Here is a 27,492-nt window from a genome sequence, read left to right as displayed (position 1 = left end):
GCCCCTACAAATTCATATTTATTAATCCCAGTAGCTTTTCCCTATCTTCCCCTTTTCCCTCCCAGCTGATAACCCTCCAAACAATCTCCATATCTATGACTCTGTTCCTGTTCTGCTTGTTTGCTTAGTTTGTTTTCTAAATTCAATTGTTGATAGTTGTGAATTTATTGCCATTTTATTTTTCACAGTTTTGATATTCCTTTTCTTAGATAAGTCCCTTTAACATTTCATATAATAACGGCTTGGTGATGATGAACTCCTTTAACTTGATCTTATCTGGGAAGCACTTGATCTGTCCTCAATTCTACATGATAGCTTTGCTGGGTAGAGCAATGTTGGATGTAGGTCCCTGCTTTTCATGACTTTGAATACTTCTTGCCAGTCTCAGCCTTCAAAGTTTCTTTTCAGAAATCATCTGGCAGTCTTATGGGAACTCTGGCTAATCCCTTCACCTTCTTTCATCTAGTACCCCCTCCCCTTAGACAGCTGTCAGTCTTGTTTTTAATGACTTTGAGAGTTTCAAGGAGCACTGGTTGGATATTTTGTAGAAAGTCTCATGCTCAGACTGGCACTATGTATTTTGGGGAAGAACCTCACAGAGGTAAAAGGCAGTTCTTATCACATCATATCAAATATACATGCCATCAACACGAGTTATCACTGAAGTAGCATCTGTCAGGCTTTCCCACTGTCAAGTTACTGTTTTTCCTCTGTTTCATACTGTACTTTATGTAGTCCACACTTCAGTAATGGAGACTATATTTCTTTGAGGTGGACTATCGACATTAATTATTTGGAATAATTCTGAATGGAACTTTTGTGGTTTCTTATTTATTTACTTATTCAACTATTTATTTAAATTAGTATCCATTCATGGATATTTATTTTATATTCTGGATTATAATGCAATTCCATTTTACTTATTTTGTTGCCCAAATGGTTCTAGCTTTGTTAATTGGGAACACTTTAATTTGTCCGCTATTACCCTTTCACATCTTCTCTCCTCTCTTTTGGTATCTCTCTCTCTCTCAATATCTATCAGTCTCTTTATCTGCATATGTGTTTGAGTACTTTTTTATTTTCAGGGACTAAAACATTTTTCAGGCTCATCTTGTATATTCCTTGCTTCAGCTTTCTAATCTTTCATCTCTTAAAGGAGCCTAGGTTTCTTCTGTTGGAGAATGGTATCAGCAATCAAATGTGGGTTCTTAGTTGTGCTCATTGCTACTGCAGTGTTGTTATTTCTAGACCCTTTAAGGTGGCAGAATGAGGAAATAGACATTTGTATGCTAACCCACATATATTCATATCTATACTATTTCTGTATATATTAATTTATAAATATATTAAACTAAACATGAGTTTATAGTAATGTCTCCAACACTGATCCATGACCATAAGGATCATTCTAGCCTTTCTCCCTTACTTGTCTTTAACTTCCCACTCCAACCATGAGTGGATGGCTCCCACTCTCTGCCATCATTTACTTAATTGTTCAACTCAAGTATAATGATTTTAGAATTGTTAACTCATATTCTGTGGGAAACAAGTATCAACAAAGTACAGTATTCATGTACAGTCTTTATTATCAGGAGTCTTTCTGTCTATTCACTTCCAGAGTTACGTAGGTCAGTATCTTACCCCCTACCCCATCTTTTTCAGTGAGGCTCTTTGATGTTTGCATACCGTTGGAATATTTTGTCACAATCAACATCCTATCTTGAGATTATTCCTATCTCTTAATTATTTGGATTTGATTTGAATATATCAAGGTTTTCTCTTTGTGCTGTAAACTTCTGAGTTTCCACAAATGATTGTGTAATGTATCCACCACTACAATATCATATAAAGTAGTTTCACCACCCTAAAAAATCATTATGTTTCACCTAGTCAATGCTCCTAAATGCCTGGCAGGTATTTACTTGCTTACTGTGTCTACAATTTTTATTTTTCCAGGGTGTCATATAAATGGAGTTATACAGTATGTAAGATTTGAGAATGATTTCTTTTACTTAGAAGGATGCATCAAGGAATTCATGTTGTTGGGTGATTCATTCATTTTTATCACTGAATAGTATTCCATTGTGTAAATGTACCACAGTTTGCTTATGCACTCATCGATTGAAGGACATCTCAGCTGCTTCCAGTTTTTGGCAATTATGAATAAAGCTGTCATAAACATTTGTGTTAAGGTTTTGTGTGAACATAAGTTTTCAAATCGTTTGGAAAAATTCCTAGGGACAGAATTGCTAGATTGTTTGGTTATGACTATGTTTAGCATTGTAAGAAACTGCCAAAATAGCTTCCAAAATGATTGGACCATTTTGTATTTTCAACAGCAATGAACCATATACGAGAATAAACTAGACATGGATAAAATACTTAAATATAAATCGTTATGCCATTAAAGTTCTAGAGGAAAACATAGGCAACAACATTTCAGATATCTCATGTAGCAATATTTTTGCCAATACATCTCCTAGGTCAAGGGAAATAAAGGAAAGAATAAACAAATGGGACTCCATCAAATTAAAAAGCTTCTACATGGCCAAAGAAAACTTCATCAAAATGAAAAGGGAACTGACCATATGGGACAATGTATTTGCCAATTACACATTGGACAACGGTTTGACCTGCAAAATATATAAAGAACTCATATGACTCAACACCAGGAAAACAAACAATCCAATTTTAAAATGGGCAAAGGACCTGAATAGACACTTCTCCAAGGAGGACATACAGATGGCCCATACACATATACTCAAAGATGCTCAATATTACTAGCCATCAGAGAAATGCAAATTAAAACCACAATGAGATATAACTTCACAGCTGTCAGAATGGTTATCATTAATAAACCAACAAACAACAAGTGCTGGTAAGGATGTGAAGAAAAGGGAACCCTAGTTCACTGTTGGTGGGAATGCAGACTGGTGCAGCCACTGTGGAAAGCAGTATGGAGTTTCCTCAGAAAACTAAAAATGGAACTGCCTTATGACCCAGTGATTCTGCTGCTGGGAATATACCCTAAGAATCCCAAATCACCAATTCAAAAGAACTTATGCACCCCAATGTTCATAGCAGCACAATTTACAATAGCCAAGAGCTGGAAACAGCCTAAATGCCCAACAGTAAATGAGTGGTTAAAAAAAAACAAACTGTGATACATTTACACAATGGAATACTATGAGGCAGAGAGAAAGAAGGGACTCCTACCTTTCACGACCGCATGGATGGAACCAGAGAATATTATGCTAAGTGAAATAAGCCAGGCAGTGAAAGACAAATGCCATATGATCTCAACCATAAGAGAAAGCTAATGAAAAAAATAAACTAATCAACAAAACAGAACCACAGACATGGAAACATGGAGCAGACTGAAAGTGACCAGAGGGGAGGAAGGAAGGGGAAAAGGGTGGAAAGAAGAGGAAGGGGCTAATCAAGGAACATATATGAATAACCCATGTACATGGACTACAATGTGGAAATTGACTGTGTGGGCAGGGGGTGGGATGGGCATAGGAGGGCAACATTGGAGAAATTCAGACAACTGTAATAGAATAACAATATTAATAAGTGATTTTAAAAAAACAGCAATGAAAGTGTTGTCATTGACCCACATTCTCTCCAGTAATTTTTATTGCTTGTTATTTGCCACCTTTTTAAAAATATTAATAGCATTATAATTAAGAGTATAGTGGTATCTCACTGTTGTTTTAATTTGCATGTTCCTAATGAGAACTGTTAAATACTTGACAACTATGTATCATCTTTAATAAGGTGTCTGTTTATCTCTTTTCCTCATTTTTAATCACATTGTTTGCTTTTTATTTGTTAAGTCCTAAGAGTTCTTTAAAGGTTTTTGGATTTGAGAATATTCTCTCCCTCTTTCACAGAGCAAAAGTTTTTATTTTGAATAAAGTCAATTTATCTTTTTTTTTTTATTTCATGGATTGTGCTTTGGGTGTTGTAACTAAAAACTCATTACCAAACTCAAGGCAGTGTGGAGGATTTTTTACTATGATTTCTTCTACACGTTTTATAGTTTTATATTTGTATTTAGGTCCATGATTCATTTTCAGCTAAATTTTCTGTAAAGTATAGGATCTGGGTCTATGTTCAAATTTTTGCATATAGATTTCCAATTTTTCTAGCATCATGTGTTGAATAGATTAGCATTTTTTATTGAAGACTATTTGCACCATTGTTAAAATTCAGTCAATTTTATTGGGTTGAGTATATTTCTAGGCTCTTTATTCTTTTCCCACTGATCAACATGTCTATCCTTTCACTAATGTAACACTGTCTTGATTAGGGTAACTTTGATGGTGATAAGTATTGAAATGAGATAATGTGAATCTTCTTAGTTCATGTTTTTAGGAGTTGCGTTGGCTATTCTGTCCCTTGTCTTTCCATACAAATTTTAGAGTACATTCAACTCCATCTACAAAAGTTCGGCTGGGATTTTGATTGGGATTATGTTGAATGTGGAGATCATACTGGGGAAAATTAAATCTTTACAATATTGAGTCTTCCAATCCATCAAAAGAGAATAGTTTCTCATTTATATCCCCTTTGATTTCATTCATCAGTGTTTTTCAGTTGTATGCATGTATGCAGATCCTGCACAGATTTAGACCTAAGTATTTTTTTTTTGAAAAAAATTTTTTTTAAGATTTTGTTTTTTTTTATTTATTTTTTAGAGAGGGAAGGGAGGGAGATAGAGTGAGAGAGAAACATCAATGTGATGTGCGGTTGCTGGGGGTCATGGCCTGCAATCTAGGCATGTACCCTGACTGGGAATCGAACCTGCGACACTTTGGTTCGCAGCCCGCACTCAATCCACTGAGCTACGCCAGCCAGGGTACTTTATTTTAATGCAATTGTAGTTTTAATTTCAAACTCCAGTTGTTTATTGCTGGTATATAGGAAAGCAATTCACTTTCATACATTGCTCATCTATCCTGCAACCTTGCTAAGCTCAACTCACAGTTCTAACAGTTTTTCATTTTGTATCTTTGGCATTTTCTGCATAGACAATCATGTGAACAGTGAATACAGAGTTTAATTTTTTTTTCTTTTCCAATTTGAATGACTTTTATTTCCTTTTTATGCTTAGTCACACAGGTTAAAACATCCTGTACTATGCTGCTGAGAGAGGATACCTTTGCCTTCTTCCTGATGTTAAGGAGAAAGCCCTTAATCTCTCACTATTGTATATGATGTTAAATATGACTTCATGGTTTATAGCCTTTAAAAAAAGATTTTATTTATTTTTTTAGAGAAAGGGGAACAGAGGGAGGAAGAGAGGGAGAGAAACATCAATGTGTTGTTCCTTCTCGAGTGTCCCCTACTAGGGACCTGGCCCACAACACAGGCATGTGCCCCGACTTGGAATCAAACCTGACATCTTTCAATTTGCAAGCTGGCATTCAAACCACTGAGCCGCACCAGCCAGGGAAAATTGTTTATAATCTTTACTAAGTTAAGGAAGTTTCTGATTAGTTCTAGTTTTTGAGAATTTCATGTCATGCATGGGTATTCTATTTTGTGATGTGCTCTTTTTGCATCTATTAATATGATTTTTTTATTTGAGTATTTTCTTATTTGGGTAACATGAGGAATTATATCAGTTGATTTATAAGTACTGAAATAGCCCTGAATCCCTGAAATGAATCCCACTTGGTTGCAATGTATTATTATTTTTGCTCAGCCTCCAGCCGTTTGTTCAAATTATTAAGTATTCTTGTAAACTTTATGTCTCCAGCACTTCTGTACAGATAAGATGATCATCTCTATGTGGGTTGGGATGGGAGTAAAAGATAGAAAATTGTCTGCAACAATTAAAATTTTTTATAAAGAGAAAAAAAGATGATCATCTTTGCTGCTACTTTCTGGGTTTGCCTGTCCTTGCTGATATCTGGGTGGCAGTTTGTCCTGTGACCTCAGTCCTCTTACGGGTCAAGGAAAAAATGTTGATTTGCAATTTGCCCTGCCTTTTCTTGTTGAAAGGACAGGAGTGATGACTCCTGAGATTTTATATGTCTGAAAACCAGAAGTTTTCACTTTTCTTAAAATTTGTTATTTATTTTTTTACTGTTATTTTAGTACAGTTGTCTCCATTTTCCTGCTACCACTTTTCCCCGCCCTATCCACCACCCACCTCCCACCCTCAATCCTACTTCTCTTTGGCTTTGTCCATGGTTCCTTTATACATGTTCCTTGAGTTGACCCTTCCCTTTCTTCCCCCCATTATCCCCTTCCCCCTTCCCTCTGGTTACTGTGAGTTTGTTCTCTATTTCAATGTTTCTGGTTCTGTTTTGCTTGTTTGTTTGTTTTGTGATTAGGTTCCTGTTAAAGGTGAGATCATACGGTATTTGTCTTTCACCACCTGGCTTATTTCACTTAGCATCATGCTCTCCAGTTCCATCCATTTTGTCGTGATGGATAGGAGTTCCTTCTTTCTTTCTGCTGTGTAGTATTCCATTGTGTAAATGTACCACAGCTTTTTGATCCACTCATTTACTGATGGGCACCTAGGTTGCTTCCAGCACTTGGCTATTGTAAATTGTGCTGCTATGAACATTGGGATGCATAGGTTCTTTTGGATTGGTGTTTTAGTATTCTTAGGGTATAATTTCAACAGTGGAATTGCTGGGTCAAAAGGCTGTTCCATTTTGTTTTCTGAAGAAATTCCATACTGTTTTACACAGTGGCATTTTAAAAGCTCACATTCTTTGACTAAGAAAGGTCTCTTGTTAGGATTTTATTCTAAGAAAAAAAGAAGGCAAGTGTACAGTTTCATTGGAACTTAGTTTAAATCATTGAAAAATGCATAACAATGTGCCTATAAATAGAAAGTTAGTTAAATAATGGATCATCCATAAAATGGACTATTGTACAGCCATTAAATGTGTAGATCTGTATGTATCGAATATTAATCTATAAATATGTTCATGATATAGAGTTAGGTGAGCAAATCAGATTAAGGAACAGTAGACTAAACATTGGAATAAAAAGTATGAGCAAAAAAGATGTTCCTTTTCTTCATGGAGAGGTGGGGAAAATAGACATGAAACAACTACATAGAAAAGTAGTGTCATTTGTGGCCAAGAAGTACAAGGTGCTTCCAGATTATTCAGCAGGGCGGGGCTCCTGAAGAAAATGCTGCGGGTAGAGGGAATAGAATGTATGAAGACCCTGAAGTAAAAAACAGCATGTTGGTTTCCAGGAATGGAAAATTTTAACTTGACAAAAATATACAAAATAGGGGTAGAATAATGCATATAGGCAGGTATTAGATCATGCAGGTCATTTAGACCACTGCCATTCATTGAGTCCCAGGCATTATTCTAAGTATTCTATGTGTATCAATTAATATAATCCTAACAAGAACTGAAGAGGTAGGTACTATTATACTCATTTTACAAATTAGGAAACTAAGACTAAAGATAGTCCCTCAACTCCATGCTCATTAAATGGAGATAGAATTCAAACCCAAGTACTGAATACATCTACTCCAAGGCTCTTTTATGTAACCTAACATCATTTAGAGTAAAGGTAGAAGATAAAGCAGGAAAGATAGCTGGGGCTATAAGGTAGAAGAAAGCTTTCAGAATAAAAAAAAATGTTATCTTTAAGGAAATACTGTAAAAAATTAAAACACAATCAGAACTATTTATTAAGAAGGTAGACTTGGCAGAAGTGTACAGGAAGAAGAGTGGATTAGAGTCAGACTATTCAAAGTGTGATCCCAGAAATGGCAGCATTGACATCATTCATTTGCTAGTTACAAGTACAAATTCTTGAGCCCATACAGACCTACTGAGTCATAAACTGACTCAGAACCTGAAATCTGTGTTTTAATAAGTTTTTAAATGTGATTTTGATATACAATAAGTATTGTCAACCACTAGATGAGACAGAGAAATAGTCAGTGTTAGGAAAACCAGTTGGAGATACTATAAATTTTTTATTGTTTAGTTTTTATTTCATTATCATAAGCTTAACTCTGCAATCAAACTAGACTTTGAAAGGGTAGGGAAAACATGGAACCCAATGAACTGCATTGAGAGCACAATTATAGAACATTCCAAGCAGATGGGGGTGAAGGGGTGCTCTCCCAAGCTACAGAAGGAATGGTCTGGTAGTTAAGATAAAACACAAGTCAAATGTATTCGAGTTGTCCACAGTCAGCAATGGTGATCTTCTGGCTGGTCTTGCCATTGCTGGACCCGTAGTACTCCATGGCTGTCACATCCATGCCATCTGTCATCTGGCCGAAGACCACATGCTTGCCCTCCAGCCACTCAGTCTTAGCAGTGCAGATAAAAACTGGGAACCATCTGCGTTGGACAAGATGCCAGGATCTGTGTGCTTTGGGATGAAATTCTCATCATCAAATTTCTCCCCATTGATGGACTTGTAGTGTATGAAGTCACCACCTTGGCACATAAATCCCAGAATAATTCTGTGAAAGCAGAACCTTTATAACCAAATCCTTTCCCCTCAGTGCTGAGAGCACAAAAGTTTTCTGCTGTCTTTAGAACTTTGTCTGCAAACCGCTCAAAGGAAACGTGGCCCAAAGGCTCACTATCAGCAGCAATGTTGAAGAACAGGGTGGGGTTGACCATGGTTGGGCGCAGGAAGGTCCGAAGTGGTGGTAGCATCTGCAAGGTGGGAGAGATACTGTAAAGATTTAAGTAAAGGCTATTAAAAGTCTGGATTGAGGTAAATGCTAGGAAAGGATGAACTTGAGACTCCCCATAGCTCTGAAGTTAGCCACTTCTTGGATGTGGAGGGTAGGGAAAAGGAAAAATAAAATAGAAATAAAAAGCCAGGACTTGCTAGTTAGAGAGAAATAATAATTTTGGTTTTGGATAGGTTCTTCTCCAGTTGATGTCACCAAAAGTACTTTTTCAAAGCTCATAACTTACTTTTGATACTTTCCAAGCCTAATTTAAACAGATAAGAGATAGATAGGTAAGTAGGTAGGTAGATAGCTAGCTAGCTAGCTAGCTAGATAGATTTCTGCTTTTCTTGTGTGACAATTTGGTTAGAGGAAGTTTCTTATAGCTCTTAATTTGGTTTTAGGAATTTCCAAGAGGTGCAAAATTCATGTTAAAGCTTCAATGATAATAGCTGTAATCACTTGCATAAAACCATCAAAAAACATCAACTTTAATTGTATAGCTATTAATACAAATGTACTCTGTCCAACATCTAACTACTACATTCTCATAAAAGCCACTACTTATATATCAGAAGGACACATTTATAGCTTTCATCTTAAGCACTGGTGATCTCATACTACCAATAATTAAATTCTTCCTCCTCTCTATCTGGTCCCACTGCCCCTGCATTTCAAGCTATTATAAAAAGTTAATGAAACACCTTACATGGTGCCTTCCACTAATAATAAAGGCCTAAAAATACTGATTCAATTTTAAAGCAGTGATTTCTAACCACTAATTCCAAAAATGCACTGTGATAACTCTGTGCAATTAAGATCCCCATAAAATTATGCTAAGTAAAATATAAATAACTGTAAATACTGTAAGATTGATATTTACTAAACAAGCTATTCTATCATAACAAATATACATTGAAATGGTAATAAAATGCTACAAAGTGTTCTAGGCAGCAGAACATGAAACCTGCTCATCTTTTCTCATCTCACCTTTTTATATCAATTTCTGATTTGGGTCCATTTAGTACAATGTGATAGACACTCATTAATTGATCATGATAAACCACTTTTCTATCCCTTTTCCTTTATTCAATTCACTACAATTTTCTACAATTAAAGTAGAAACAGGCACTGTAAGACCTTTAATAGATCATTCCCTCTCAGATTTTGTTAATTGGTCTACCTAAATGTTTACCTTTCTCTCACTCTCTCTTCCTACTCCATAGTCTCCCTGCAAACAAATGAGAATATCTTTGTGAATAAAGGAAAAATGACACATTGATGAACCTAGATGAGATATGGTCTAGGATGTGCTTCTGAGGTAATCCTATCATCTAAAGATTACGAGAACTTCTGCAGGCTTCAATGTATGACCAACTATTGCTTCAAGTCTTCACTTGAGTCCTAGATCTGCCACTGAATAACAATGACTCTACATAAACCTCTTTCTCCCTTTTGGCCTCAGTCTCTTAATGTGAAAGAAAATAATTGAACTAGACAATCTCTAAAATTCCTTGGAGCTCTAAAGATTTATGTATTAGAAAAGCACTTGAGTAGTCAGTTATATCATTTCAAATAAGCTGAAAACTACACATTATTTATATTGTGTTAGAAAGCATAGTATATGGAAGCTACACAGTGGTTAAAACATGAGCTTTGAAATTGCACCATTGCTTCTAAGCTTGATCTGTTACTTACCAGCTATTTAACTTGAGAAAATTAGTGAAACTGTCTGAGCTTTCTTGTCTATTAAACTGAGGCAATGATGCAACCTATCTGACAGGATTGTTGTGAAAATTAAAATTATGCTTAATATTTCTCAATGCATATCAGGTATCATTGTTATTATAAAACTTAATTTAATCTTTAAGAATTCATATTCCAGTTCCATTATTTACTACAACCTTACTTAAACCCTGCTTACTTTTCTTCAAAATTGAAGGTGCTACTAAAAATAGTGTCTACTGTGGTAGACATTATTAATATTCCCCCTAAGCCTCCTTCTCTTTCTATTTATGGATATATAGAGGATTATACTTTTATACCCCTTTTAACATAAACATGATTACATGTGTAGTTCTGACCAATGAAATGGGAGAACTGACTCATTTGACTTCCAAAGCATTTAATGCATTTCAAAGGTGATTTTATTTTTGGGAAAATCCAGAAGTCACAGGGCACCAAATCTGGGCTATAGGGGGTGCTGAGTCACCTGAGTGATTTGATGTTTCACCAAAAAACTCTGCAGGAGACAGGATGCATGAGTGGACATGTTGTCGTGATGAAGCTGCCAATCACCAGTTGCCCATAGCTGCGGCCTTCTGAATCATCTGAAAAGTTTCTGAAGAGGAATGTTCAAGCTTAATGCAAAATTGGATACAGATGCATGACTTTACTTGCTCAGTCATTTTGAATGTGACAGTCACACAGTATACATGCTCACTCAACAGCGTCTACTGCCCCCACTGACTGGTATTGTTCATGTGTGTGCATTCCAGTCCACTCTCCTTGGCTGCCAGGTTACATCAATGTTGTGCAAACCATTCTTGTTATATTAACAATGACTGGACTTTTTCAATACAGATCTTTTACACACACACGTACACACACAAAACACACACACACACACATATGTATTACTTAGGATAGTATCTAACCATAATGGATATTTATAATTCCTTATAGCTGCACAGCATCTTGAAAATCTGCTTATGTTTTGGCAATCCTTTACTTTATGAGGCATATCTCACTTCCCACTATAGGAACTGAAAATTATTTTCACAACCTCCCTTGCAAGTAAGGCGTGAGAATATTAAGCCTCTGCCTATCATAATCACACACCAAACTTTGAATGGAAGCTAGAAATGTGAGGACATTAGGATCATCCAGAAATAACTCGGGTGATGAGTGTAGGCAGTAGCAGCAACTATGACAAATAACTGGAAATAGTGATGGTATAAGATCTAGTAGTGGTTTCTAGTGTCTGTGATCTCATTAGTGCAACCTGTGAAAACTTCAACTTTGGTTCTCTGGTCCCATTAGACTGGAAGTATATGAACTGCCCTTTTGGTTCAATTTATCCAAAGTCATTTGTTTTCTTGCAACCAAGAACCTTGATCCATATATTAAGCCTTCAATATAAATTATCCATTATTATTATTTCCCATTGTTATTCTCCACTAGATAAGGGTGGCACCTTACCTTATTTGATTGTCTTGCTCTCCATAGGGCCTAGCACAGTGCTGATAACACAGCAAGTGACCAAGAACCAATGTAAAGAATCAATTTAATAAATCATAGCACAAATGCTTTACATGAATTTGACCTCTCTTTATCCCCATCTCAGTCTTCCTTTTATGATCATATATTCTTTTCTTCTACAACAATTTTCACAATGGACCAACACTGTCAAGACTGATTTGAAAATATTCCATTTGTCTACATTCTGCGATTACTTCTTTTTGCATTATAGCATGAATTTGGAAAGTTCTTTCTCAGATTAGGAGTATAGTACTGAAATTAAAATACAGACTTATTAGAACAAACTTTAGTTATGATCATTACAAACCAAATGTTATAGTTTTAATCTACTCATATAGATTTGTTTTTGTTTGGTGAGATGGCTTTACTACATCCCCCATAAAGCATTTTAATCAAGTATCTCATTCTCTAGCAACCATTTACTGGCAGTTGTTGAAAGCAGAGCCTCTGTGTTTCCATATATAAATTTGCACCATTCTCCCTCACCCCATGAACATGCAAATTCATGGTATTTAGCATAACACTGTGTACAAAGTAGGCACTTGATATAGGACTGTTGAAAGTCTCATGCCATTTTGACCCCACTACATTTTCATTTACATTGTATGTCCAGAGAACACACACTCTGGAAATGCTCAACTTTGTGATGGAAAATTACTTGGTGCTCTGCTTTTTCCATTCTCATTTAGTGATATCTGCATTAAGGTAAAAGCTTCTGTGTAGTGTCCTGAATATAATAAAAAAAAAAAGCGTACAACATTAGTTTGGCACATAATTAATAGCTAGACAGAAATAAATGCATTTAGGTGCAGATGTTTTATCATGTGCAAAACAAAGTAAGTATAAACATTTAAATATTCATCTAGCTGTTTCTTCATATTAAAAAACTGATGGGTTCTCTTTCTACAGCAACATGATATAAACATGTAATGTAAACATGTTATGACAATGCTAGTAATAGTTTGGCAACAAACATAATAAGTCCTAAAATATGCATAATTTTTTATCTAGCATTTCCTTTCCTAATAATTTACACTAAAGAAATCATCAAAGATGTATGCAAGTATAATACATAAAGATTTTCATATTATTTATAATATTGGAAAATTAGAAACAATCAAATTGTCCAGTAATAGAAAATTCTTTTAACTATAGTAAGTCTACATGGAGGTAAGGTATACTGCCATTAAAAATCATGTTGTTGAAGAATACTTATTGACATGTGAAAATACAGCTCAGTGCTAAGTTAAAATATAGGCTTCAAAAAAGTTTGTACAATATGGAACCACTTTGGGATATATACAGAAATGTAGCTATAAAAGTAACTAAAAATATACAGAGGAAACTTGGTTCTTGAACTTAATTCCTTCTGGAAGGCTGCTCAGGAAGCTATTTGTTCAAAAACTGGATCAGCTTTGTGTGCTACCTAAGAGACATGTGACTGTTCATACAGGTATCAGCATGAAAATGTTGTCAGGTTGAGAATCAAAGCTTTTTCAACAATCGAGACATTTTTTTCCATGAACAACTTGATCAAGAACTGAATTGTTTGAGATGGGAGATGTTTGAGAACCAAAGTTTGACTATATAGATACACAAAAATGTTAACAATGATTTTCTCTGGATGGCGATATAGAACATATTTTTGTTTTTTGTTCTCTTTTGTGTTTCATCAATTTTATGCAGTTGGCATATATTTACTTTTTATTAAAAGTTGTAAAGGTTAATAAAACTTTTTATTAAAAGTTGTAAGGTCAGTTATATTGAGAACATAAAGGAGCTTGCCGTTATATCAATTCATATTGCATATACATTGTCTATTGAAAAATAAGGCAACCTTTTAAAATTGTCTGGTACAATATAACTTTAATTTGTTTCAAGTTATATGGAATTAGCCAGTAATGCATTTGAGAATGAAGGGAACCATATTCTGTTGTTTAAATTGGGATTGAAAATAATTCGGGGGGGGGGGGAGAAATAAACAATTTAGAAACAACATTGTTGATATTCAATCCTGATTAATTCTATTCGGTTCAATTCTTTGAACTCATAGATTGTGAGCTGTTGTAAACCTACAGAGAGTTTCTGTGATGAATGCAGTTTGTATGCTTCCTTAGAAATTCTCTGGAAATCATATCAGACTCAATAATCAGCTGCATGCCTTACTTTTGTACCTCTTAGAGACTTCCTAATAGGTGCCAGTGTCAGTGACTAGATGTAGCCATGGCTGCAGAAAGAATCACTCGGCTTAAGAGCTGATTAGAAATAGAGCCATAACCAGGATTGGAGACATCATTATGAAGAAGCATGTTTTCCCCAGTATAATCAGACCAAATACACATGTTACCTAGACACTTGAGAGGATAAGTCTCATGGTATCACAGTATGTGTATATCAGAATATAAAGATGATGAGGTTCATGATCTCAGGAATTCATAGTCTTAATTAAAGCCAAAGGAAATGATTGTTTACAATATACACATACCAGGTTGGTCCAGAAAACAAAAGTGAACCAGGTATGTGTTTACCTGCTATAAATGCATAGATATTTTTTTTTCCGGCCCAAAAGCACTCTTTAAAATTCTATTGTCAAAAAGTCAAAATATCTTGTAGAGAAGACACCAGTAATGAGGCATAAATCATTTGCAGAGAAAAAGGAGGACATATATGTATAATAACCAAGCCTCAAAAGGTTGCCTGGGGCTTTGTGCAGGCTTAGGATTTTCAACTCAATATTACCTAACACATCTCCTCCTCATTACTTTTCTGTTTGATGGTGAACTAAATTTACTATTTTTACTCTCCAGGTAGTTTTAGGTTCTCCTATTCATCCCCTCTTTCCCTCTTTAACTTCTACCACAACTCTCATTTACTTGGAAAAGTTGGAAAAGACCTTAAAAATGAGAAACTAAGCACACCTCATGCCTACTCAATAAGGAAAGATGTACAAACATTTATAACTAGTCTTATAATCAATTTGGGTGTTTCACATGCACACATTGTACTTTAAAATAACAATGACACCTATGGCAGTTTCCACTGTTTGAGACAATCTTTGGTTACTTGAATTATAAACTTATTTAAAGAAGCCAAATATAGAAATAATAAACCTAAACACTGAAATGTTTAAATGTCTGGTGTGGAGGAGAAAGCACACTTGTAATGGCTATATGAATGTAAACCAACTCAATGCTAGATGTTCTGTCTACATTGCCAAAATTATATATATATATATATATATATATATATATATATATATATTTGCAGTCTGTAAGCTGGGTAGTTCACAATTTGTTGGCTCTTGGTTAGGTATGAGTGAAAGGCCGGTGGTTTGTTGTTTTTTTTTTTTATAAGATTAATTAGCCAACACTTAACAAGTATATCTGAGGCCTTGAGAACATGCTATCTTGCTAAGGCCATATAAAGAGAATGCCAATACAACCAATTTATTTCTTTTTTGTATTTTTAACCATGGAAGTTCTCTTTGTAGCACTAAGCACAGGGTGATTTTTATTTTTAAAAAACATGTTTATTGATGTTTTTTAGACAGACAGAGAGAGAAACATTAATGTGAGAGAAACAACAACTGATTGACTCCCAATATAACTGGTATCCTCATAAAAAATGACCAAGCGAAGAGACAAAGACACATAGGGAAAATGCTGTGTGATAACAATGGCAGAAATTAGAGTAATGTAGCTGCAAGCCAAAAAAAAAAAATAGCAAACATTGCCAGAAAACCACCAGAAGTTAAGAGAGGCAAGGAAAGATTCCTCTACTGATTTCAGAGGGAGCATGACCCTAATGGCCCCTTCATTTCAGACTTTCAGCCACCAGAACTGTAAAACAATACATTTCTGTTGTTATAAGCCACCCAGGTGTGGTACTTTGTTATTGCAGCCCTACAAAATTAATACAGGGTTTTCTTTTTTAAAGTCAATCATTTATCATTGTAATTTTTGTCTAATCATACACTTAGAAAATAAACAGTGCAAACTATGCATCAGGAAATATGATAGTGTTGGGGATATATTAAACAGGAGCAGTCTCCATTCCCATGAACTTTATAATCTCGTACAGTGAATTGACATTAATTGAACAATCACACAAAATAAATACAGTCAAAGCTCAGTTCCCAAATGTCTCCTATCTCTGAAAATTTGGATCTCCACCAAGTTGTTCATGGAAAAAATGTCTCAGTTGCTGAACAGTTCTCAGTTCTTGACCTGACAACCCTTTCATGCTGATACTTGTATAATCAGTCATATATCCCTCAGGCAACAAACACAGGAGATTTGGCTTTCAAACAAATCACTCCTTGAACAGCCTTCTCGAAGAAATTAAGTTTGAGAACCGAGGTTCCACTCTAATGTATATTCAGCATATTACATAGGGTACAGATTTCAGTCCCAAAACACGTGTGCAAGAGATAAAACACTTTTTATAAGTGAATTGAAGTTATACTATGAACCCTGATTCCATTAAATGTTTCCTCATCTTCCCATGGGTTGATTCTGAGTTTCAGCATTAGGTTGGGTTTATGTGGTCTGTAGTTATCAGTTGTAGAGGGGGAATACTTGTGTGGGTCTTGATTTATCAGGTTGGCATCTGTTAGGACATAGTTTACTTCTATGTCATCTTTTCTTTAAAGCCCCCAAAGCACCATTAAATACCATTTTATCTCTTATTCAAGTTGAACCCCGTGCCTATCCCATTGGTAACATATCGCTGCATTAGGGTTTTGCTGCCTTCCTGTATTCTACTACAGAAGGAGGATACAACTTTCCTCTTCAGACATCCCTAAACAACATTCCAGGCAAAGGGAACAATATATGTGAAGACCTCGTTGTAAGCAGTAGCATGGCAGTTTGGGAATTAAAAGAAGGCCAATGTGGCTGAAACACCCTAGAGAATGAGGAGGAGACTGCATTTTGCATTGAAATCATGTTCTAGATGTAGACTCTATAAGCAGTACAAAGTATTGGAGGCTATAGTAAGGATTAATGCTTAACACTTAATGCAGTAAAAAACCAAGGAATGGGTTTAAGAGTGGCATGACTGAATTTACAATTTGAAATTATTATTATGATTTGGAATCCGCTGAATGGAAAGACAATATTTTAGGGAAGGGAGAGAATGGAAACAAGGAGATAGATTAGGTGACTATCTTGCCTATTCCAAACACGATAATTTTGGATAGTGTATTGGAATAGAGCTGGTTACACATAGATATATTTAGATAAATTTAGGCAGTAAACATAAGGCTTTAGTGATGGATACATTATGGGAAGTAAGGGGGAAAAGGTGCTAAGGGTGACACTTGTGTTGCTTAAACTGGATAGAGAACACTTCCCTCCAGGTGTGTGTGTGTGTGTGTGTGTGTGTGTGTTTGGTGATGGTAGAGAGACCATTATTTCATTATTGGACATGTTGAATTTCAGGTAAAATTGAGATTTTGAGTAGGCATAAGGAATTATGTCAGCACTGAGAAGTGGTCTGGTCTCTGTCTTTCTAACTAAGTATCAACAGTACATAAAAGTAAATCTGATTTAACCAGAAGAGAACTGGAAAATTCACTAATACTCTAATAACAAAGTATCAGAAAAAAATAAGAAAAATCCATTTATAATTATATCAAGAACATAAAATACCATCTTCATTTAACAAAGAAGATGAAAGAACTATACAACAAAAACTATAAGATACTAATGAAAGAAATTGGAAAACACACAAATAAATGAAATAATATTCTAAGATCATGGTCTGGAAGAATTAATATTGTTAAAATGTCTATATTGCCCAAGCAATCAACAGATTCACTGCAATTCCTATCAAAATTATAAGGGCATTTTACACAGAAATAGAACAAACAATCCTGAAATTTGTATGGAACCACAAAAAAACTCAGTAGCCAGACAAAGCAATCTTGAAGGATAAAAACAAAGCTTCAGGCATAATGCTCCCTGATTTCAAACTATGTCACAAACTTAGTGATAAAAACAGTATAGTATTAGCATAAAAATAGAAACATAGATCAGTGGAGTAGTATAAACAATCTAGAAATATACCAACACAAATATGGTTAACTAGTTCATGACAAAGAAGCCAAGAATACGCAATTTAGAAAGGACAGTTTCTTCTACAAATGTTTTTGGGAAAACTGGACAGCCACATGAAAAATAATGAACCTCAACCACTATCTTCAAAAATTAACTGAAAATGGATTACAGACTTGAATCTAAGGCCTGAAACTATAAACTCCTAGAAGAAAATATCGGCAGTAATCTCTTTGACCTTGGTCTTGGTGATAATTTTGGGGGAATGATTCCAAAAGCACAGGCAACAAAAGCAAAAATAAACAGCTGAAATTACATCAAATTAAGAAGCTTTCATACAGCAAGGGAAATCATCAATAGAATGAAAAATCAACCTACTAAGTGGGAGATAATATTTTCAAATGATATATCTGATAAGAGGTTAATATGCAAAATACAGGGTCCAGCAGAACAAACACTTGCTTCCGTGTGGTTGGTAGGATAATCATATGGGTGTGATAATTTATAATTTTAATTTGAACATTTCACCTAAAATGTCATATGGTGTGCTTGAGTGTGATATCATTATGTTATACAATTACATACTTATGATTTGGTAATAAAAGATTTTGTAATAAAAAGGGGCGTTATTTGTGCTAGACCCTGTATATAAGAAACTCAAATAACTCAACAGAATTAAAACACTCAATAGTATTTAAAAAATCAATGAAATAATGGATAGAGGACCTGCATAGGCTTTTTTTCCCCCCAAAGAAGACATACAGATTGTAAACAGGTGCAAGAAAAGATGCTTAACATCAGGGATATTCAAATGAAAACCACAAGATTATCACCTTACACCTGTTAGAATGATTATCATAAAAAAAGACAACAAATAAGTGTTGGCAAGGATGCATAGAAAAGCAAACCTTTGTACACTATTGCTGAGAATGTAAATTGGTGCAGCCAATATAGAAAACATTACGCAGAGGGCTGTTGGCACAGTAACACTGAGCAGCAGGGTCTGTGCTCTCTGGCAAGGGGCAGAAGAGCTCAGGGGAGCACCGGGCACAGGAGCTAGAGATGAGTGTGGACTGAGCCCTGGAGTCACCACCAGCCCCAGCAACCAGCAGAGCCCCAGCCATGGAGGACCAGCTCCTGTGCTGCGAGGTGGAGACCATCCGCCGAAAGTACCCGAATGTACCTGGATGCCAACCTTTTCAATGACCATGTACTCCGGGCCATGCTCAAGGCTGAAGAGACCTGTGCACCATCTGTGTTGTACTTTAAGTGTGTGCAAAAGGAGATCCTGCCATCCATGCGTAAGATTGTGCCCACCTGGGTGCTGGAGGTCTGTAAGGAGCCTAAGTATGAAGAGGAGGTCTTCCCCTGCCTATGAGCTACCTGGACCACTTCCTGTCCCTGGAGCCCTTAAAGAAGAGCTGCCTGCAGCTGCTGGGGGCTACTTGCCTGTTCATGGCCTCAAAGATGAAGGAGCCCATCCCCCTGACAGCAGAGGAGGTGTGCATCTACACTGACAACTCCATCTGGTCCAATGAGCTGCTGGTAAACAAACTCAAAAGGAACCTGGTTGGGGGGTGGGGAGTGGACTAAGATGGCCTCAGAGTAGGAATGAACAGATTTGGCTTCCCTCTGCTCAGGGGAGAAAATCCTGGCCGATCTATGGAGTAGAGAAGCAAGCAACCAACATACTTCAGCATATGTGAAAACAGGGGACCAAGGATTGTGGCGGAACTGGAAAACCAGACCCTAAGAAGAGTGCTGCAACAAGGTAGGGTCCCAGGGACCAGCATGGGGTCTGGGGGCTGCAGCCCCAGGCCCAGTGCCCGCTGTTGGGTTTGCCACAGAGTCCTTGGGAGAGAGCCCCAAGGGGTTCCCTCCCCAGGCAAACACGGTCTGAGAGGCACTGGGAGGAATCCAGGTGCTAGCAAACACACAAGGGCTCTGAGCACCTTTGGAAGCTGTGGACACTGGAGAGGCTGGGTCGAGCAGCAGGCCCCGCCCCCACAGTCACTGGTCTGGCTGGAGAGTTTGGAGGCAGCGGGAGAAGCCAGGCCACTGTGTGGAGCAGCAGCCTTGAACAGGAGGAATTTCTTAAGAGGAAGCAATGAAAATACAGACACTGTTTGGGGAATTCTCCTAAAGCAATCAATCACTCCAGCCTCCCAGCCACCCAGCCGAGGGTGCTGCCGGGAGAACATCCCCGCACCCCAGTCCACAGCAGTAACCCTGGGGAAAGGCCTGATTCCCACACCCAGAGCGAAAGGATGAGGAGCCACATTAGCTTCCCAGGCAGTGTGGGAGCCAGTGGGCACGCCACTGACCCAGGAAGAAAAGCCATACCAATCATCCCTCAGCCTGCTGCAGCCAGCAAGAGCAGAAAAACTGGTTTCGCCACTTTGAAACCAAGAGACTTTTTAATTTTATTCTATTTTGTTTAACAATTCTTAATTTTTTAATTTTTAACATTTTTATTCTCTTTTATTTCTTCTTCCTCTTTCCTGCTTTCTTATTTTATTCCTTCCTCCTTCCTTTCCTCCAATTTTATCTCTTCTTCCTTTCTTTGTCTGCCTTTTTTATTTTTATTTTTTTAAATTTTTTCTAAATACCTACAAGTGAGACAAAATTCTGGATCTGTGAAAAGACCAAACTTGAACCCAAAGAAGAAGCATCACAACAGCTGGGACAGTGAGACAAATTTCACTCTGCTATTACAGAGAACCTGCAAGTTATTGCATATTTGTATTATTATTATTTTTCCAGTATTCTTACATCTTTTTAAATACTATTTTTGTATCCCTCTTCTTTTTGTATAGTCTGCTTTGCTAGGATGGTTATATTGTATGACCTGACAGCTTTCCCCTGATATCTCTTTCATAGTGTATTGCTAATCTACTGTCCTTTAACTCACCTGTGTCCCATTAGCACACTACTCGAGGTTCTGTACTCCCTAATCTTGTTACCTAAATCTCATAGATTCTGTCATATGATTGTTGCCCTATTATGATTATAAATAATTGCTGTTCCATGCAATTGTAATTACTTCACAACACCCCTCCCAGATCTTAGCCCATTTCAAAGTTTCCTGAACGCTATTACTGTAGTGGTTAACTCTATTCTCTCACACACTACACCTATTTACTATCCTTTACTCTCACCTTACCCCAGAATCTGACCGCCCACAACCTCTCTGCTTTATAGATCCAACTCACAATCCTTCCTCCCCCAACAAGAGTCTTATCTTCTTTCCATCCTTTCTAAAAATCAGCTAGCTGGGTGGAAGATCACGGTTAACACTACACATAGTCAAAGGATCTCCTATCTCTTCTCTACTTGCTGCTACTGTAAATATCATAGAATACTCTCTTGCTGTCTTAAACCATTTTGCCTTCCCCCTCCAGCTGATCACAAAAAAGAGTAGGTGGAGGAGGTGAACACCAGGATACCTACTGGAAGAGGAAACCCAACAACAAAGGAACCACTAACAGATAACAGGAGAAGGTGAAGGAGGGAGTAGTAACCACACAAACAAAAATCAATTCAGGACCTATCTGGAAATACAACTAAACAGTAGAGACAGTACCCCATACAAACAACTGAACAAGAGCAAGAGAGAATTCTTTAAACCTTATACATATGGAAGAACCAGCTTCAACACAACCTGCCCTCACCAGCACAACAAAATACAGAAGGTGGTGGACAGAGTGACCCTCACTTAACCAGCTGGTGAGTTAGGAACCACCAAAGAAAGGCCCAACAACAATAAAAAACCAAAGGCAAACACAAAGCCAACTTAAATGACAGCCCAAGACTAGTGAGCTTGGGAGATCAAGGAAACAGCACCACTGAGTCTCACAGGTAGTCTGCCACAGAAGTTCACACCGTAAACCCAGGGAGCCAGAACAGATCAATTTAAGAAGCTGAGGTGAACAAGAAGAGTCTCACAAACAATGGGAAGACAAAGAAACAATCCCCAAATGAAAGGAAAGGAGGAAGCCTCAGAAAGAATGCTAAATGAAATAGAGGCAATTCAACTACCAGATAATGAGTTCAAAACAATGATTGTCAGGAAGCTCAATGAGCTACGAGAAACTACAGGGAAGCTACAATGAACTCAATGAAAACTACATCAACATGAAAAAGGAAATAGAAACTATCAACAAGGACCAAGAGGAAATGAAGAATACAATTTCTGAACTGAAGAACACAGTAGAAGGAATGAAAAGCAGGATCGATGAAGCAGAAGATCGGATCAGCGAGCTAGAGGACAAAGTAGAAGAAAACACCCAGAAAGAGCAAGAAAAGGAAAAGAGGCTCAGAAAGAATGAAGAGGGATTAAGAGAAATGCAAGACAATATGAAATGTAATAATATCCGTATAATAGGGATACCAGAAGGAGAAGGAGAAGAGCAAGGGATAGAATACCTATTTGAAAAAGTAATGATGGAAAACCTCCCTAATTTGATGAGAGAAAAAGTCACACAAATCCAGGAAACACAGAGAGTTCCAATCAAGAGGAACCCAAAGAGGGTCACATCAAGACATATCATTATTAAAATGGCAAAATACCAAGACAAAGAGAGAATCTTAAAAGCAGCAAGGGAGAAACAGAAAGTAACATACAAGGGAGCCCCAATAAGGCTAGCAGCTGACTTCTCAATGGAAACACTCCAAGCCAGAAGAGATTGGCAAGAATTATTCCAAGTAATGCGAACCAGAGGTCTGGAACCAAGGCTACTTTACAAGCAAGGCTCTCAATCAAGATAGAAGGTCAAATAAGAAGCTTCCCAGACAAAAGAAGTCTAAAAGAATACACCTCCACCAAACCAGCTCTGCAAGAGATGCTAAAGGGACTGCTTTAAGGAAAAGAAGGAAGAGAGAAAGAGAGAGAGAGAGAGGAACACAGGTATGAAAATGGCAATGAATAAGCACCTATCAGTAATAACCTTAAATGTAAATGGATTAAATGCTCCAATTACAAGACAAAGAATAGCAGAATGGATAAGAAAGCATGACCCACACATATGTTGCCTACAAGAGACGCACCTCAGGACAAAAGATGTACACAGACTAAAAGTGAAGGGCTGGAAACAAATTTTCCAAGCAAATGGACAGGAAAAAAAGCCAGGGTAGTAATACTCATATCAGACAAAATAGACTTCCAAAAAAGGGCCATAAAAAGAGACCCAGAAGGCCACTTCATAATACTCAAGGGAAGAATCCACCAAGAAGACATAAACATTGTCAACATATATGCACCCAACATTGGAGCACCCAAATACATGAAGAAAATCTTAGAGGACTTTAAGAAGGATATTGAGAGTAACACAATTATAGTAGGGGATTTTAACACCCCACTGTCAAAAATGGACAGATATCCCAAACAAAATATCAACAAAGATATTGTGTCATTGAACAATGCCCTAGAGGAAATTGAGTTAACTGCTTTATATAGAGCCCTTCATCCCAAAGAAGCAAAATACACATTCTTTTCAAACGCACATGGAACATTTTCAAAGATAGACCACATTATAGGACACAAAGCAAGCCTCAAGAAATTTAAGAAAATTGAAATTATACCAAACATTTTCTCTGACCACAGGGGACTGAAACTAGAAACCAACCCCAAGAGAAGAAACCTGAAACACTCAAAATCATGGAGATTGAATAGCATGCTATTAAACCATGAATGGGTCAAGAATGAAATAAGGGAAGAAATCAAAAATTTTCTGATAACAAATGAAAATGAACTCACAACAACCCAAAATTTATGGGACACAGCCAAGGCAGTCCTGAGAGGGAAGTTCATAGTGATACAGGCCTACCTAAAAAAGAGAGAAACATTTCAAACAAACACCTAACCCTACATCTACAAAAACTCGAGGAAAAACAATAAAGACAGCCCAGAGCAAGCAGAAGGAAGGAAATAACCAAGATCAGAGCAGAATTAAATGACATAGAGACTAAAAGCACAAACCTAAGGATCAATGAATCCAGGAGCTGGTTCTTTGAAAAGATTAACAAAATTGACAAGCCTTTAAGCAGGCTCATCAAGAAAAAAAGAGAAAGGATCCAAATAAACACATTTAGAAATGAAAGAGGAGAGATTACAACTGACACCACAGAAATACAAAGGTTTGTAGAAATTACTATGAAGAACTGTATGCCAAGAAATTTGAAAACCTAGGTGAAATGGACAAATTTCTAGAAAAATATAATCTCCCAAAACTCAATAAAAAAGAAACAGAAAGCCTGAACTGACCAAAAACAGCAGATGAAATTGAAGCAGTAATCAAAAAACTCTCAACACACAAAAGCCCTGGACTGGATGGTTTCACAGGAGAATTCTACAAAGCATTTAAGAAAGAGCTAATCCCTATTCTTCACAGACTATTCCAAAAAATCCAAAATGATGGAAGACTCCCAAACTCTTTTTATGAAGGCAGCATCATCCTAATCCCACAACCAGATAAAGACACAACAAAGGAAGAAAACTTCAGGCCAGTATTGCTGATGAACACAGATGCTAAAATCCTCAACAAAATATTGGCAAACCACATCCAACAATACATTAAAAAGATCGTACACCATGACCAAGTGGGATTCATCCCAGGGATGCAAGGATGGTACAATATTCACAAATCAGTAAATGTAATACATCACATAACAAAGGCAAAGACAAAAATCACATGATCATGTCAATAGATATGGAAAAAACATTTGATAAGGTACAGCACCCATTTATGATAAAAACACTCAGCAAAGTGGGAATAGAGGGAGCATTCCTCAACATAATAAAGGCCATATATGAGAGACCTACAGCCAACATTATACTCAGTGGGCAAAAACTAAAATCTTTTCCACTAAGATCAGGAACAAGACAAGGCTGTCCACTTTCATCACTTCTATTCCATATAGTATTGGAAGTTTTAGCCACAGCAATCAGAAAAGGAAATAAAAGGCATCCAAATTGGAAAGGAGGAAACAAAACTGTCACTGTTTGCAGATGACATGATAGTGTACCTAGAAAATCCTATAGACTCTGCTAAAAAACTGCTTGACCTAATAAAGGAATTTGGCAAAACTGTGGGATACAAAGTCAATATCCAGAAGTCAAAGGCATTTCTGTACACCAACAATGAAACAGCAGAAACAGAAGTCAGGGAAAAATCGCATTTGACATAGCAAAAAGAAAAATAAAATACCTAGGAATAAATCTAACCAAGGAAGTAAAAGACCTGTATTCAGAAAACTACACAACACTAAACAAAGAAATCAAGGAAGACACAAACAAATGGAAACATATACCATGTTCATGGACTGGAAGAATGAACATCATCAAAATGTCCATACCACCCAAAGCAATTTACACATTCAATGCAATACCTATTAAAGTACCAATGGCATATTTCACAGACATAGAACAAACACTTCAACAATTTATATGGAACCATAAACGACCCCGAATAGCTGCTGCAATTTTGACAAAGAAGAGGAAAGTAGGAGGAATCACAATACCTGACACTAAACTATACTACAAGGCCACTGTAATCAAAACAGCCTGGTACTGGCATAAAAACAGGCACATAGACCAATGGAACAGAACAGAGAGCCCAGAAATAAGCCCAAGTCTCTACGGTCAGTTAATATTAGACAAAGGGGGCAACAACATAAAATGGAGTAAAAATAGCCTCTTCAACAAATGGTGTTGGGAGAACTGGACAGCTACATGCAAAAAAATGAAACTCGAGCACCAACTTACACCTTATACAAAAATAGATTCAAGGTGGATAAAAGACTTAAATATAAAGCGTGACACCATTAAAGTCCTAGAAGAGAACGTAGGTAGGAAAATCTCAGATATTTCACACAGAAACTTTTTTACTGACTTGTCCCCTAGAGCAAGGGACATAAAGGAAACAATAAACAAATGGGACCTCATCAAAATTAAAAGCTTTTGCACAGCTAAGGAAAACAGTATCAAAATAAAAAGAGAACCAACTGTATGGGAAAACATATTTGCTAATGATACCTCAGACAAGGGTTTAATCTCCAAAATATGTAAAGAACTTACACGACTCCACTCTAAGAAGACAAGTAACCCAATTAAAAAATGGGCAAAGGACCTGAACAGACACTTCTCCAAGGAGGACATACAGAAAATCCAAAGACACATGAAGCGATGCTCAATATCGCTAGCCATCAGAGAGATGCAGATTAAAACCACAATGAGATACCACTTCACACCAGTCAGAATGGCCATCATAAACAAAGCAACAAACAACAAGTGTTGGAGAGGATGTGGAGAAAGGGGGTTCCTAGTGCACTGTTGGTGGGACTGCAGACTGGTACAACCATTATGGAAAGCAGTTTGGAACTTCCTCAGAAAACTAAAAATGGATCTGCCTTTTGACCCAGCAATTCCACTGCTGGGATTATTTCCTAAGAGCCCTGAAACACCAATCAAAAGAACCTATGCACCCCGATGTTCATAGCAGCACAATTCACAACAGCCAAGTGTTGGAAGCAACCTAAGTGCCCATCAGTAAATGAATGGATCAAAAAGCTGTGGTACATTTACACAATGGAATTCTACGCAGCAGAAAGAACGAAGGAGCTCCTACCCTTTGCAACAGCATGGATGGAGCTGGAGAGCATTGTGCTAAGTGAAGTAAGCCAGGTGGTGAGAGACAAATACCACAGGATCTCACCTTTAACAGGAACCTAAATAACAAAACAAAGAAGCAAGCAAAATATAACCAAAATCACTGAAATAGAGGACAGGCTGACAGTGACCAGAGGGGAGAGAAGAGGGAATTTCAGGGGAGAATGGGAAGGGTTTACAGGAACAAGTATAGAGGACACATGGACAACAACTATGAGGGGGTGGAAATGGCAGAGAGGTGGGGAGAGCTGGGGGGGTGGGAGTAAAAGAAAACTGTACTTGAACAACAATTTAAATAAAATTAAAAAAGAAAAAAAAAACCCTGGCTACCACGACTCAGCAGGATTTCATCGACCACTTCCTCTCCAAGATGACGGTGGCTGAGGAGAACAAACAGACCATCTGCAAACACGGGCAGACCTTCACCACCCTGTGTGCCACAGACATGAAGTTCATATCCAACCTGCCCTCCATGGTCCTGCTGGGAGCCTGATGGCCCCTAGTGCAAGGCTTGCACTTGGGAATTTCCAACAGCTTCTGGTCCTCCCGTGATTCCTTTCCAAAGCAATTACGTGCGACCTGGGCTGCGCTCGGGTATCACGTGATTCCTCAGACGTGATTACTTGCAACCCCGGCTGCGCCAGGGCCTCAGGCGATTCCTCTCCAAAGCGATTACTTGTGACCGGGGCTGCGCTCTGGTATCACGTGATTCCTCAGACGAATTACATGCAACCCTGGCCGCATCAGGGTCTCACGTGATTCCTCTCCAAAGTGGTTATGTGCGACCCGGGCTGTGCTCGGGTATCACGTGATTCCTCAGA

At 37.3% G+C, this 27,492-nt stretch overlaps 2 pseudogenes; one reads left to right on the top strand and one right to left on the bottom strand.

Moving 5' to 3' along the window:
• Nucleotides 1-8,049: 8,049 nt before the first annotated feature.
• On the bottom strand, nt 8,050-10,927 carry LOC114504901 (annotated as a pseudogene).
• Nucleotides 10,928-18,989: 8,062 nt separating this feature from the next.
• On the top strand, nt 18,990-19,599 carry LOC114505469 (annotated as a pseudogene).
• Nucleotides 19,600-27,492: the final 7,893 nt, after the last annotated feature.

The sequence above is a fragment of the Phyllostomus discolor genome, chromosome X (genome assembly GCF_004126475.2).
Source record: "Phyllostomus discolor isolate MPI-MPIP mPhyDis1 chromosome X, mPhyDis1.pri.v3, whole genome shotgun sequence".
Lineage (NCBI taxonomy): Eukaryota > Metazoa > Chordata > Mammalia > Chiroptera > Phyllostomidae > Phyllostomus > Phyllostomus discolor.
The sequence above is the reverse complement of the archived record's forward strand: the minus strand, read 5'-3'. Positions and strand labels throughout refer to the sequence as shown.